Below are 16,476 nucleotides of genomic sequence, written 5' to 3' on the forward strand. Positions count from 1 at the left end.
CCAAGCACTGTCCCAAATATTGTGTCCATCACTCAAAACATTTTTATAAACGGAAAAGGACCGTTCTACATCAACTGAGGTAACTGGGCAGTATTTGAATTTGGGTGCTCTGTTGGCACTTATTGTTTCTGGTAAAAGTTCACCCGTACCATTAATAAAACTGTCAGTTTGGTACAAGGGTTCAAAGCCTGGGTTATTGTTTAAAATGTTTCCAGGCTTTTCTTTAAGTTTTCTTAAGAATACCTTCGGCAGTGAGGAGTTCACTAGAATAATTTTATTCATTAACTGAATAGATTCATTCAACGCCAAACCTACAGTTTCAATCTTTTTAATACTTGCAGGTATATGGGAAAAATAAGTGCTAATCACAGCAATGTCTGTTTTAATACCGAAATCATTAAAAGCTTCCTTACACTGGCAAACTGCCAAAGCCTCTGCCCTATCGAAGTCGTTTACTAACCATCTAATGGCCTCGAAATGTTCATTGTAAAACAACACAGCTTCGACCCACGTACCGCAACGAGTTACCACTTGTTTTAGACGTAAAGGCACATTTGGTAGTTTTTCTACGTGGGTCTTGAAGCGAGCAGGAGCCTTTAGAAACACTTTCTTTGTGGATGAAACCAGTTTATTTAAATTCACAATCGTGGAACGTACTTCTTCAGCAAGGCGATGTACCCCATGAGCAGAGCACGTCACGTGAATCAAATTCGGATAAAATACTCGGAGGGATTTTCCTGCTTTGATCATATAGGAAGAAATATCTGAACTAAACACAAGCACCCTTTCATCTGCAGAAGTTTCTGAAAATATTTTTCTAATATCCTCATTCACAAATCTGGCGATCGTAGAATGATTTACTTTTTCAAGTTCTTTGCAGGCCTCTAAACAGGAATAAGAACGCTCTTCTTTTAAAGCACCAACAATTAAATTTGCAATTTAATGGCCACAAGTGTCTGTAGTTTAGTCAACTGAAATCCAGATAATGCTGTCCTTGAGTTCATTGCGTATTTCTTCCAAAACATTTACTTAAATTGTCGGTAATTAATTTTTTACGCAATGTTGATTCATTTGGTATATTTTGATTTAAGCAGTATTTGCGCAGGAGGCCTTTGAGGATAAGGTTTGTAAGTGTGTGAAGAGGAATATTGCTTGCAATGAATGCTTCACATAGATCCATGTTAAATCGACTTTTTTTGTTACCTTTCGACAAATTCCTACTTCTGCAACTTGCTGTTGTCAGAAGTTGTTGTCGTCGCCCTTACTTCTGCATTTCTGCGATGTGAAGACTTGTCTTGACATGCTGGTCTATTTAAAACTTTTTTTGCACGAAACGTTTTCCTCGCAAACTCGACAGTATAAAACAATTCCATCATATGTAATTGTTCCAGGTTGGTCAGCTATCCATGAAATGACGTTTCTTTTTTCGGGCGGCATGGTTCACGACACGTTACACACTACACGTCGTAAACACGCTCAACTGTGTACAAGTAAATAGAAAGCTAAAATGAAACAATGGACGTGCGACTGAAAGCTTGCGTAGTTTAATTTGTTACCGATGCATACGGTATGACAGCGGAGAGGATTTAGCGGGGGCGCGGGTGCTGGAGGATTGACTCTGTCTGCCTGTTCCTGTTCCTCTTCTGTAACGATTTCGCTAGGCAGTGGCCTCTCGGTTAGCGATTGCACGCAGTTCTAGGTCGCGGTCAATCTGTGACACATCAAAACTACATCGAGCTAGAGACCGCCCGTCTAAATTTTTAAAATATTGTAAACATAGAGAGAAAATATGCATTGTCAATAATTGTTAGTTAAAATATGCAATGACCGGTGAAAAGGAGCCAAATTTTCGTAAGCTTGTATGTGAGCTCAAACCCCTCTAATTTTACCTTCATGTTCTTTTCATGATATACACGTGGAAGGAAACAATATATTGGTTGACTTGTCTAGAAGCATACGCTCTTGGAAGTTTTATAGTAAACTAGACCATGATGTAGAACGCCTCTCTCGCAGCGTTTGCCACTTGAGTTGCCTGATCGTTTTCGAGGCGCTTTCGCGCTTACTAAATAAGCCTGTGACGAAACGCGCTGCTCTTTTTTGGATCTGCTCTACTCTCGCAAAAAATCCTCTCTAGTACAGATCACAGATTACCGAGCAATATTCGAGTATTGGTTAAATGATGGTTTTCTAGATTACCTCCTTTCTAGGTGAACTACATTTCCTGACGATTCATCCAGTGTATCTTCGCCTGACATTTACCTTACCTACAATTAGTTTTATGTGATCTTTCCACTTGAAATCGCTCCATAGGCATACTCCTAGATACTTTATGCAAGTGACTGCTTCCAGTGGTTGTTTCGCAATTGTGCAATCAGCTAATAATGGAGATTTCTGTCTATTTGTGCGTAATACGTTACATTTCTTTATGTTGAATGCCAACTACCAATCCCTGCCCGAAGCGTAGGATTACATGAATTAGGGCGCTGCAACTTCTGAATATACAACACCATCATCAACGATAAGCAATGTTCTGCCTTGCACACAGGAGCTGGACAAAAGCATGGAAACACCAAAACTACAACACATTACTATGTCTAATACAGTGTAGGAAATATTTTGTCATTCAAAACTGTTTCCAGTAGTCCCGGAATCGATAAATACGGATACTGCATGGTTTTCAAAGGATCTTATACCGTTCTTCTTGCACTTGTAACTTCGGGTAACGATGATGAAGGTGAGTAGCGATCTCCAGGGTCGACCGCAAAGGCTCAATTATATTGAGATCTAGTCACTGTGGTGACCAGGTGGCGGTGCTACAACTCATCCACGATCTCACAAAACCAGTGTGAACAGCGGCTATGTCGTCTTAGAACACAGCAACACCACTGAGGCACAAACGTTGTACCGCCGCGCGGTGTAGCCGTACGGTCTCGGGCGTCTTGTCACGGTTCGCATAGCTCTCCCCGTCAGAGGTTCGAGTTCTCCCTCGGGCATGGGTGTGTGCATTGTCTTAGCGTAAGTTAGTTTAAGTTAGATTAAGCAGAGCGTAAGCCTAGGGACCGACGACCTCAGCAGTTTGGTCCCATAGTCCTTACCACAAATTTCCAAAACATTGTACCGTGGGATGGATATGGTCAACCAAAATGGTCAGATGATCCTTGGCAGTAATGCGACCTTGCAGAGTAATCATGGGGTCCTTGGAGTACCACGAAATGGCTGCCCAAGTCATCACCTAATCCCCGCCACGTTTCGATCTTTGGCCGTAAACCCGGCCTAGACTCACCTGATAAAATAAGATTCTTCTACAACTCTGTAGTCCAGATTTCACAGTTTCGACACCACGTTTTCCTATTACGGGCATCTGCATCACTGATGAGCGGTTTTGGAATTCCAGCTGAAAACTGAAAACTTCTCTTACCAGTCTTTCAACAAAACTCACTTATCGTTTCGTATGCATTCTTAAATGTTAGCGAGCTAGTTGATGCAGCTGTTAAGTCACTAGACATATGTGCACGAGGTGTGGGATTTAGTCCCCATCTACCCATGCGGATTGGGGGCCATAATTTTAAAGAGCTTAATGCGAATGACGGAATGACTTTGAAAAAAACTCGACCTAATTTCATCTTCAGTCTTGCCCAATCCGAGCTTGTGCTTCATCTTTAATTACACGGTCCAGTCATATTAATGTGACCACCGCCTATATTCGACGTCAACGCGCTATAACTGCTCACAGACAGCACGTAGTGACATTAGAAGTGCCGGCCGGTGTGGCCATGCGGTTCTAGTCGCTACAGTCTGGAACCGCGCGGCCGCTACGTTCGCAGGCTCGAATCCTGCCTCGGAAATGGATGTGTGTGATGTCCTTAGGTTAGTTAGGTTTAAGTAGTTCTAAGTTCTAGGGGACTGATGACGTAAGATGTTTAGTCTCATAGTGCTCAGAGCCATTTGAACCATTTTGAACCGGCCTACATCATACGCGCAAACGACCGTCATTTGCATGCAAGTAGAATCTGCTTTCATCGCTGAAGACCATGGCGCGCTATTTCATCTTCCAAGTGATCCTCTGACGGCACCAGTCGAGCCGTGCACGTCGATGCTGTGGCGTGAGTGGAGGACGGTCTAGAGATGTGCGTGCTCCTAGTCCCACTGCTAATAACCGGGTAGTAACAGTTTGCGTTGACACGTCTTGGTTCACAAGCCGTCTTATCAGTGCTGTGGTAGATTCACAATCTGATACAGCTTTCCTTACAGTGCGACGATCCTGGCAGGCGTCTGTGCTGCGTGGGCGTCCAGAACCTCGTCTGGCGTGTGAGAACGTTCACGTTCACACCAGCATCGTTGCGCAATTGACTCATAACGTTCAGTTTGTGGTTCAAATGGCTCTGAGCACTATGGGACTTTACTTCTGAGGTCATCAGTCCCCTAGAACTTAGAACTACTTAAACCTAACTAACATAAGGACATCACACACATCCATGCCCGAGGCAGGATTCGAACCTGCGACCGTAGCGGTCACGCGGTTCGTTCAGTTTGTGTTGCAGTTATCTGAAAGGACCATCCCGTCACTTGGAAGACCACAATTTGACTCCTTTCAAACTCGTTCAGTATGCTGTACGAAGCGCGGGTGCGACTCTGTCACATGGTTGCTGCCTTGCTCCACACGTTTGGACTACACTAAGACTTCTGCCTGTGACCATTTCCTATTAATGGGTAGACACAGATGGAGCTCTGGTAGCTATGCCTCTACATTATCTATTGACTGATGACACTTAAGCCGTTATCAGCACATCTATTATACCTCAGGTGGCGTATGCCATCATCGGATCAAAACCGACGTCGTCTGTCCAGCTGTACTATTTTTTTCCGGCAGTGTATATCACCTTTTTAAGATGCTCCTCGTATAAAATCTGCAAGTTGTGCTTGGCCTCCGTGTGTGAAGACAAGACAGTCGGCATTAAAAAAATGGTTCAAATGGCTCTGAGCACTTTGGGACTTAACATCTGAGGTCATCAGTCCCCTAGAACTTAGAACTATTTAAACCTAACTAACCTAAGGACATCACACATATCCATGCCCGAGGTAGGATTCGAACCTGCGACCGTAGCGGTCGCGCGGTTCCAGACTGAAGCACCTACAACCGCTCGGCCACTCCGGCCGGCCGACATTAACGCCTTTGCTTCAGCGATGCATTGCAAAAGATATCTGCAGCAATTAGAAGCGGTTATTCTTCCTCCGTAACTATCATTCATTACATTTCAAATGTTCAGTTTGATTTAACGCACCTCCCCTCACAACTATGATCAACCGTTTTAAAAGCATATGCCTAATTTTTCTAACCTAACATTTCCTCATAGTTTTATAAGGAAAGCGATTTGATTGCTCTGGTCTAAATTAATCACGCAAACGCTGATTCCTTCAAACTAGGTTTCTTAGTGTTCTCTTCAGACGTAATGGAAACTTCCAGATGGCATTTCGTCTGTGTATCCCACGCTATAGCAAATATCTTTGTTTAACACTTTCAGGATAACGTGTACCGTCGGTAGGGCAGGCACGGAGAATCTTTGGTGACCTGCATGCCTGATTCACATACTTATTTACACACGTGGGCCAGTTCGTCAAGTGAAGCGACAGCAGGGCTCTTAACGGATCAAGTCAAAACCACAGAGTCCGTGACGTTAATGTTTATAGGATAACTCATCGACATGAATAGTGCCCTTTCCCGACGCACCACGCCAACAAATTATGCCCCAAACTCGTGTTTTTGAGTACAAATTCATTTTATGTTCTCCCTACACTGATAAGCCAAAATATTATGACCACTGCGCACCACGACCTGGCGGCTTTGAGGGAACGTGGCACAGCAAGGAAAGTATACAAGTGGATCAAAGACGGTTGAGGAATCATTCTAACGACGACAAGTGCCGCAAATGAGGAACTCTACTGACATAAGCGACTTTGATAAAGACGATGTTGTTATTACCCATGAATAAGTATCTCGAAAACGGCATAGCTGGTCGAATGTTTATGTGCTACTGTATTGAGCACTTATGGAAAGTGGTAGATCGACAGTGAAACTACCACTGGGCGATAAGTGGTTGGGTAGCAATCGAAGACGCGCTGATAGCTGTGGACCACCTGTACCACTTCATGCTTGATGTCTTCCCCGCCGGCTATGTCGTCTTCCAGCGTGATGATTGTCAGTGTATCAAAGCCAGACCCGTGCTACAGTGGTTTGAGGAGCATGACATTGTACTCAAATTGATGTCTTGGTCAAGAAATTCGCTTCATGTGAATCCAATTAAACTCATTTGGGTCACTACAAGGCGCCATAACCGAGTACACAAGTCAGCGATCGGCTGTTTAAGGAAATTACATGACTTGTGCGTTGACATCTGGTGCTACGTACCTCCACAAACGTATCAACAAACTGTCGAATCCATGATACGCGGGATCGGTAACATATTGTGTTGAAAGGATGGACCAACTAGTTATTAAGCAGATGGTCATAATGTTTTGGCCCGCCAGTGTATATTCAGATATTTACATTTATTTACGCGCAGTGAGTATTGCTTTTTTACTTACGACGTGCAACAATACCTATGTTAAAAACTTCCGCTGGAAAATTCAGCAGCGGCCTGGTCTCTCACTCCTATGAATTTCCAACGCGAACTAGACTGAAACCAATCGCTGGCCGAACACATCCATCGGCCGGCGTGTACCACCGGTGGCTCACGCTCGACTCTACCAACTATGTTACCAGCAATACACTAACGTATGATGTGCACTGCTGGCCATTAAAATTGCTACACAAAGAGGAAATGCAGATGATAAACGGGTATTCATTGGACAAATATATTATACTAGAACTGACATGTGATTACATTTTGCCGGCCGGGGTGGCCGAGTGGTTGTAGGCGCTATAGTCTGGAACCACGTGACTGCTACGGTCGCAGGTTCGAATCCTGCCTCTGGCATGGCTGTGTGTGATGTCCTTAGGTTAGTTACGTTTAAGTAGTTCTAAGTCTAGGGGACTGATGACCTCAGAAGTTAAGTCCCATAGTGCTCAGAGCCATTTGAACCCTTTTTTTTTATTACATTTTCACGCAATTTGGGTGCATAGATCCTGAGAAATCAGTACCCAGAACAACCACCTCTGGCCGTAATAACGGCCGTCATACGCCTGGGCATTGAGTCAAACAGAGCTTGAATGGCCTGTACATGTACAGCTGCCCATGCACCTTCAACACGATACAACAGTTCATCAAGAGTAGTGACTGGCGTATTGTGACGAGCCAGTTGCTCGGCCACCATACACCAGTGCTGGCCATGGCAGCAGTCAAACATTTTCTGTATCCAGAAAGGCCCATACAGGACCTGCAACATGCGCTCGTGCATTATCCTGCTGAAATGTAGGGTTTCGCAGGGATCGAATGAAGGTTAGAGCCACGGGTCGTAACACATCTGAAATGTAACGTCCACTGTTCAGAGTGCCGTCAATGCGAACAAGAGGTGACCGAGACGTGTAACCAGTGGCACCCCATACCACCACGCCGGGTGATACGCCAGTATGGCGATGACGAAAACACGCTTCCAAATTGCGTTCACCGCGATGTCGCCAAACACGGATGCGACCGTCATGATGCTGTAAACAGAACCTGGAGTCATCCGAAAAAATGACGTTTTGACATTCGTGCACCCAGGTTCGTCGTTGAGCACATCATCGCAGGCACTCCTGTCTGTGATGCAGCGTCAGGGGTAACCGCAGCCATGGTCTCCGAGCTGATAGTCCATGCTGCTGCAAACGTTGTCGAACTGTTTGTGCAGATGGTTGTTGTCTTGCAAACGTCCCCATGTGTTGACTCAGGAATCGAGATGTGGCTGCACGATCCGTTACAGCCATGCGGATAAGATGTCTGTCATCTCGACTGCTAGTGATACGAGGCCGTTGGGATCCAGCACGGCGTTCCGTATTACCCTCCTGAACCCACCGATTCCATATTCTGCTAACAGTCATTGGATCTCGACCAACGCGAGCAGCAATGTCGCGATACGATAAACCGCAATCGCAATAGGCTACAATCCGACCTTTATCAAAGTCGGAAACGTGATGGTACGCATATCTCCTCCGTACACGAAGCATCACAACAACGTTTCACCAGGCAACGCCGGTCAACTGCTGTTTGTGTATGAGAAATCGGTTGGAAGCTTTCCTCATGTCAGCACGTTGTAGGTGTCGCCACCGGCGCCAACGTTATGTGAATGCTCTGAAAAGCTAATCATTTGCATATCACAGCATCTTCTTCCTGTCGGTTAAATTTCGCGTCTGTAGCACGCCATCCTCGTGTTGTAGCAATTTTAATGGCCAGTAGTGTATATTAGGTATCAGCGAGGCCCCAAGAACATCTGCGGATACAATTTTGTTTGGCTCTTCAGCGGGAAAGCTTTATGAACAAATAAGATAACACATAGTTTGTGATTAACTTAGTGTAAAATTATTTTACGTGATCACTCGTTGCTTTACAGAATGGAATTACGCCACTTTCTAAACAAAAGGCCAACATATTAAAATAATAATCTAGATCTTTTGAATTCAAACGCCTTCTCTCGGCGAGAAAAAGGAAAAGCAGCGCCGCCAGATGAAGGAAAGCATGAATACGCGCTGCCCCACAGGGAGGAACACGTGAACCTGTTAAAAGAAAATGCTGTTGCACTGGAAACAAAGATGAATATGAAACAGAAGTACGCTATAGAAGGGAAGTAGTAATTGTGTCAGACCGACTTTCACTGAGTCTGTATTACTCTACGCACGGAAGTGTGAACTATAGACCACATTACATCTGGGTAAAGTCATTGTTAGAACAATTGACTTGACGCTAGTATAGACAGCAGTAAGATAGTATTCCTGTCGAGAAAATTGTGCGGACATTTCTATGGGGTTATGTGCATATTCACCAGTTAGAACGCCGATTAAACAAACCTGATGAAATCGGTACTATTGTTCAGTTATTCGTTCATCATGAAGCGGGAGCAAAACATCCCTGGCGTGTAAACTGACCAGTAGGTACCAATAGTTTTCCTCTAAGATTTCCTTTGCCTGTCTGCTAATTTATATTCCAGTGTTATAGGTCAGGTGCTGTCTAGACGACATTACTCTCGATCATTCGTAAATCCAGTATCACACGACGCACATCCGAGTCAGCGACCGTCTCTGAAGTTTAACAGGACGCTGCACTGGACATATGTATGTAGACCTTTCTAAAGCCTTCACTACACATCGGACTAGCGAATAAACGATCGTCTAGGCTGCAGTTAGGTAGCGTTCCAGATCTATACACTGGTCAATATACGTACAGATCCATTTCAGACTGCACTAGTCTGTAGGCCGGGTGTACTAGGACATGCGGTCTGAACGATAGTTCACTCGTTCATTCGTCTTATCACGCGAGCTTAATATTCTACTGACCAGTTTTACTGCTAAGTAAACCATCCAGTCCGATCGACTGTTTACGTCTTTGTCGCGTGACATGATCTTAATATGGGCTTAATTTTCAGCGTTATAGCGCATGTCCCGAAATTTGTGTTACTTGGTTACATTTATTTTCAATATTTCCTGCACAGTACTGAAGTCTGCTTTTATTACCATGTTATACTATCTTCGTTACTCATCGTATAAAAATATCCCTCTGCCAACCCAGGTGCAAGAGAACCTTATCTCCAGCAATATTGCACCACTTACCCTCGCTGTGTAGAGTCTTTATATGAATATGTATGTTTCCATATACTTCTGCACATTTTTGTCTCCATGCAGATTATATTAGCCGTTAATTACTGTCAAGATTACGCTCTAATTTTTCTGTTGTCATTTACTTGATTATCTCAGTTCATATCTCCTTTGTTCAAATTTAAAAAATTCTCGTGGATCGTAGATGAGCACTTGTTTCATCTCAGTTGTCAAGCCACGATTTACCGAAAACTGTCACTGAACGGAAAATGGAAGCATATAACTGATAGAAACTGAGTTGAACAGTTGTGATTGGAGCCCGTTCAGGACAGACATTCAAGAGCATGGTGTCTAAGGATCTCTTGGAAACAACCATGTTTAAATGATAAAGTCTCACAGTGTGAGATATATGTAAAATACCTCTTCAGATGCAGTTAAGAAATACTTTAATTTCTACCATCGGTCACATTCATTGAATAGTTTCGGGTGACAGGTGTCTAGGACGTTACTGAGTGCTTCGGTACGCATTTCAAGTCTCAGTTTTCTGCCAAATTATGCAGTCAAAATCGGTAGCATTCTATGGTAATAGCAACAGAGAGTAGTTTCGGCACTTCATTGCGAGACACCAGCATGGATCGTCTGTATCATCTTGGGTTCTGTCGGAGACGCGCTTTTTAACCGTTGCTGGTGTCCCAAAGAACAGTTACAGTTTTTTCAAGTTCTCCATTCCCAACTTCATGAATATTATGCATTTACACATTTCAAAATTTATTAACAGCATTCACCAAAACTTGCACATTTCATCAATGGCAGGTAACATACTCCGTCCCGACACTGATATTGTTAAGCTGTTGTCATGATTTCGCTGTGGAAAGGCTTTTATACGGCAAAAGAACAAGGGGTGAAACATTTTCTTCGGGATATTTATTGGTTTTAAGCTACCGTCATTTCTTTGTTATGCATTAGTATCTGTGACTTCTAGATAACAAAACTCGTAACAACCCACAGCTGACAGAAAACAGACTTCATTTAGTAATGATGACTGTATACACAGCGGCTGGACAAAAATATGGAAACATCAAAAACACAACACACTGCCATGCCTAATACAGTGTACAAAAGATGCTGGCATTCAAAACAGCTTCCAGGCGTCCCACAATAGATAAATATAAGACCTGCATGGTTTCGAAGGGAATCTTATACCATTCTTCCTGCCAAATAGTGGCATGTTCAGGTAACGGTGACGGAGGTGGATAGCGATAACGCGACCTTCTCTCCAAAGTAGACCACAAAGTATTAATAACATTGCAATATGGTGACTGCGGTGGCCAAGGGAGATGCAACGATTCATCCTAGAGCTCACAAAACCAATCCTGGATGATTAGAGCTGTGTGAACAGGGACCCTGTCCTCTTGCAACACAGCATCACCATCGGAGAACAAACATTGTACCGTGGGCTGGTTCTAATCAGCCAAAATGGTCACATAATCCTTGACACTTGCAGGGCAACCATGGGGCCCATGAAAAAAAAATGTTCAAATGTGTGTGAATTCTTAAGGGACCAAACTGCTGAGGTCATCGGTCTCTAACCCTACACACTACTTAACCTAACTTAAACTAACTTACGCTAATGACAACACACACACCCATGCCCGAGGGAGGACTCGAACCTTCGACGGGGGCAGCCGCCCGGACCGTGGCAAGACGCCTTTGACCGCGCGGCTAACCCGCGCGGCTGGGCCCCATGAAATACCCTATTGGCCATTAAAATTGCTACACCAAGAAGAAATGCAGATGATAAACCAGTATTCATTGGACAAATATATTATACTAGAACTGACATGTGATTACATTTTCGGACCGTGGCAAGACTCCTTTGACCATGCGGCTAACCCGCGCGGCTGGGGCCCATGAAATACCCTACCGGCCATTAAAATTGCTACACCAAGAAGAAATGCAGATGATAAACCGGTATTCATTGGACAAATATATTATACTAGAACTGACATGTGATTACATTTTCACGCAATTTGGGTGCATAGATCTTGAGAAATCAGTACCCAGAACAACCACCTCTGGCCGTAATAACGGCCTTGATACGCCTGGGCATTGAATCAAACAGAGCTTGGATGGCGTGTACAGGTGCAGCTGCCCATGCAGCTTCAACACGATAACACAGTTCACCAAGAGTAGTGACTGCCGTATTGTGACGAGCCAGTTGTTCGGCCACCATTGACCAGACGTTTTCAGTTGGTGAGAGATCTGGAGAATGTGCTGGCCAGGGTAGCAGTCGAACATTTTCTGTATCCAGAAAGGCCCGTACAGGATCTGCAACATGCGGTCGTGCATTATCCTGCGGAAATGTAGGGCTTTGCAGGGATCGAATGAAGGGTACAGCCACGGGTTGTAACACATCTGAAATGTAACGTCCACTGTTCAAAGTGCCGTCAATGCGAACAAGAGGTGACCGAGACCTGTAACCAATGGCACTCCATACCATCACGTCGGGTGATACGCCAGTATGGCGATGAAGAATACACGCTTCCAATGTGCGTTCACCGCGATGTCGCCAAACACGGATGCGACCATCATGATGCTGTAAACAGGACCTGGATTCACCCGCAGGCGCTCCTGTCTGTGATGCAGCGTCAAAGGTAACCGCAGCCATGGTCTCCGAGCTGATAGTCCATGATGCTGCAAACGTTGTCGAACTGTTCGTGCAGATGGTTGTTGTCTTGCAAACGTCCCTATCTGTTGACTCAGGGATCGAGACGTGGCTCCACGATCCGTTACAGCCATGCGGATAAGATGCCTGTCATCTCGTCTGCCAGTGATACGAGGCCGTTGGGATCTAGCACGGCGTTCCTTATTACCCTCCTGAACCCACCGATTCCATATTCTGCTAACAGTCATTGGATCTCGACCAACACGAGCAGCAATGTCGCGATACGATAAACCGCAATCGCGATAGGCTGCAATCTGACCTTTATCAAAGTCGGAAACGTGATGGTACGCATTTCTCCTCCTTACACGAGGCATCACAACAATGTTTCAACAGGCAACGCCGGTAAACTGCTGTTTGTTTATGAGAAATCGGTTGGAAGCTTTCCTCATGTCAGCACGTTGTAGGTGTCGGCACCGGCGCCAACCTTGTGTGAATGCTCTGAAAAGCTAATCATTTGCATATCACAGCATCACCTTCCTGTCAGTTAAATTTCGCGTCTGTAGCCCGTCATCTTTGTGGTGTAGCACTTTTAATGGCCAGTAGTTTACCACGATATGGTTACCCAAATCATCACCGAACCCGCTCCATGTTTCACTCTCGGGCCATAAACTCTGGTAGAATTTGGAAACAGGCACATGTGACCAAACAACATTCTTCCTTTGTTCCACATGCCAGATTTTATGGCTTCTGTACCACTTTTTTTGTTATGAGCATTTGCATCACTGGTGGGTGGTTTTGGAATTCCAGCTCTCCATGCAATTCCATGAGTATGGAGTGCCCATCATGTTGTTTTGGTCCTGACAGTGCTCGCGAGTGCGACATTCAGTTCTGCATTGACTTTTGTAGCTGTCGTGCTCATTTCTTGTCACAATCCTCTTCCATGACAGTCCGTCACGATCACTCAACACACACTTCCGTCCACGTTGTGACTCAGCGGGTGTTGTTTTTCCGCTTTCACTGTGTGCAATATAAATCTTAGATACGCTGCCTTTTGAAACACCAAACACTTCGACTTCATTGGTTACGGAAGCACCCATCGTACGAGCACCAATAATTTGCCCACGTTGGAATTCATTTAGCTCCGAAATAATGTACTCACAATTACACAGAACACTCCTGTGACACGACTGACTCTTGCAACGTGTTGCACAGGTGCCGTTCGTGATCAGATAAAACAGCGCAACCTGCAGGTTTGGCTACCATCTGCATTTATGTTCAAGCATGCACTTCTCGAAGTGTTTCCGTATTTTCGTCGAGCCCCTGTATCATTATGTACCTAAGGGAGGAAAGTCTTTTCAGTGGCTAGTCACTATGTATAATTTGTTATATATTGTTTCCAAGATATCAAGTAGCAGAACTTGAATATCGGCTAAGACTTGCTTGAGACAGAAGTTCAAAACCTCTTATAACTAATCACCGCACACATACTGAGTTCCAGGCTGAAGTTTCATACCTGGATATAAGTATAGGAATCAATCGTGAAATTTTTGAAACTGACTATAGGAGAGGTGAATTTGCCAGTTCGCAGTAGAAATTTCTACGCTGCGCTATCTCAGACTCATCATCTGTGAATCAGTGCACACTCTCTGGAACCGCGCGACCGCTACGGTCGCAGGTTCGAATCCTGCCTAGGGCATGGATGTGTGTGATGTCCTTAGGTTAGTTAGGTTTAAGTAGTTCTAAGTTCTAGGGGACTGATGACCTCAGAAGTTAAGTCCCGTAGTGCTCAGAGCCATTCAACCACACTCTGTGCAGCTTTCAGAAAACAGAAATCCTGAATACGTAGGAACTAATTTTCAGCACATGTTAGCTGTGGAATATCTTACTGAATAAGGTAGAATCGTTGTTAAGATACTATGCTTGAAATTTTTTTGGTCGTACAATTGCTGCATTTGTCCTCCACTGTCACTAGCGATGTCAAATTTTCATGTAAACTGTAAGTGTAACATCCATGCAAAATGTTCAGATTTTAGATGAAACATATACGTGGAATTCTTTCATGGCAAGACGGGATTTACGAATTACATGGCACAGAAGTTGATGTGACAGATATGTTTGCGTTCCTATAACGACAGCTGGCACGATACAAAGGGTTTTTTGGTTTTTTAATTCCACTGTGCCTAGTAATTAAAACGTTCTGGGCCAGTGCTTCATTCTGAATACAAATTGTGAACAATGGCGCTCAAATAATTCCGATACAAGGAGTCTCCCTCGTTCTGCCAATGGCCTTGTCAAAGAGAGCAGAGGAGGGGACAGAGGTTTGGAGCACCCTCTTGCTCTTCGGGTGGGAAACAGCCCCTAAAATGCAGATGAAGAAAATAATGGAAACCACTGCATTAGAGACACAATGTCTATCCATAGGACATGTGACTAGTAATTGAAAAAGTGTCATGATGATCTTTCCATTTGCAAAATATTCCGAGTTAGTCCCACTTTCGGATCTCCGGGAGAGGACAGCCAAGAAGAAGGTGATCATGATAAAAAAATATTGAATAACCAACGAAAGAGTAACATTCTACAATTCGAAATGGGGAGTACCAGAAGTCTGAATGTGGTAAGGTACCTGCAAAGTCTAAAAAGGGAAATGCAAAACCTCGGTCTAGTTATAGTGGGGTCACTGAAGTGAAATGGAAAGAAGATAAGAGCTTCTTGTCAGACGAATATAGTGAATATCAACAGCAGCCGATAAGATGTAAAGGAAGTAGGATTCGTCATGAATCGGAAGGTAGGGTAGAGAGCGAGTTCTTTAAGCAGTTCGATGGTAGGGACACTCTAGTCAGTATCGACAGCAAACCAACGCCAACAATAACAGTTCAGTATATATGTCGACGGTGCAAGCTGAAAATTAAGGGATAGAGAAGGTATATGAGGAGATGAAAAAGGCATGGAGGCACCGGAAGATTCCTGCCGAATTACATCATGGGCAGCCAGAGATTCCGAAAACGGATACTGGATTTTAAGGAGCACCCAGTAGCTTTATAGACTCTAATCACAGTTTAGAAACGATGAATGTAGGCTGAAGTTTAAGATAATCGTCCGGAAGAAAGAACGTGGAAATAAATGAGATGTTGAAGTACTGAGGGGCATCTGAAGTTCTCCGAGGCTGTAGATACTGCGATAATGAATACCACAATAAGCAGTTCAGTGGAAGAGGAATGAGTATTTCTGTAAAGAGCAATTACAGATGTTGGACAGAAGAATATACATACAAAATGGGTAACTGGAAAGTAACCTTGGGTAACAGAAGAAATACACTAACTCATAGACGGAATCAGTAGAAAAATGATCAGGAAAACACCGTAATACAGCAATAGTAGTAGTAGTAGTAGTAGTAGTTTTTTTGGGATACAACGTGGTATTAAAATTTAAGAATAACAAAAATAACGTAATTCATACATACAGGCATTCACACATTTACAGGTCTAGTTTTCAAAATGAAATTTTCGCACCGCAGCGGAGTGTGCGCTGATATGAAACTTCCTGGCAGATTAAAACTGCCGGACAGAGACTCGAACTCGGGAGCTTTGCCTTTCGTGGGCAAGTGCTCTACCATCTGAGCTACCCAAGCACGACTCACGACCCGTCGTCACAACTTTAATTCCGCCAGTACCTCGTCTCCTACCTTCCAAACTTCACAGAAGCTCAGCTGCAGACGTTGCAGAATTAGCACTCCTTAGCCACAGCCTTGGAGATGTTTCCAGAATGAGCACTTGCCCGCAAAAGGCAAAGGTCCCGAGTTCGAGTCTCGGTCTGGCACACAGTTTTAATCTGCCAGGAAGTTTCATATCATCATACAGTCCGTTGCGCTCTGAAAATTTCATTCTGCGAAGAAATCGAAAAAGAAATGGTAGCTGAGTGAAGTTAAAAGCAAAGGCGTCAGCATAAAGGACACACGAGGAAATCCACTGTTAAACGCAGAGCACAGAGAATGTGCGTTTGGGGCGTTTGGGGCACAGCATTGCACGGAACTGAATCGGACTGTGGGAATATCAGAAAAGAAGAGAATTGAAGCGTTCGAGATGTGATGCTA

The 16,476-nt window shown here is 44.1% G+C and overlaps 1 protein-coding gene and 1 non-coding gene across 2 annotated transcripts in view; both read left to right on the forward strand.

Annotated features, from left to right (window-relative positions):
* LOC124722392 (nose resistant to fluoxetine protein 6-like) overlaps positions 1–16,476 on the forward strand; it is a 324,526-nt gene that overhangs the window by 19,785 nt on the left and 288,265 nt on the right. The window lies entirely within an intron of this gene.
* On the forward strand, positions 6,891–6,974 carry Trnas-gga. Its single transcript is given in 2 exon segments — positions 6,891–6,930; positions 6,940–6,974. It is a non-coding gene; the product is annotated as a tRNA-Ser (tRNA).

Source organism: Schistocerca piceifrons, chromosome X (assembly GCF_021461385.2).
Source record: "Schistocerca piceifrons isolate TAMUIC-IGC-003096 chromosome X, iqSchPice1.1, whole genome shotgun sequence".
Taxonomy (NCBI): Eukaryota; Metazoa; Arthropoda; class Insecta; order Orthoptera; family Acrididae; genus Schistocerca; species Schistocerca piceifrons.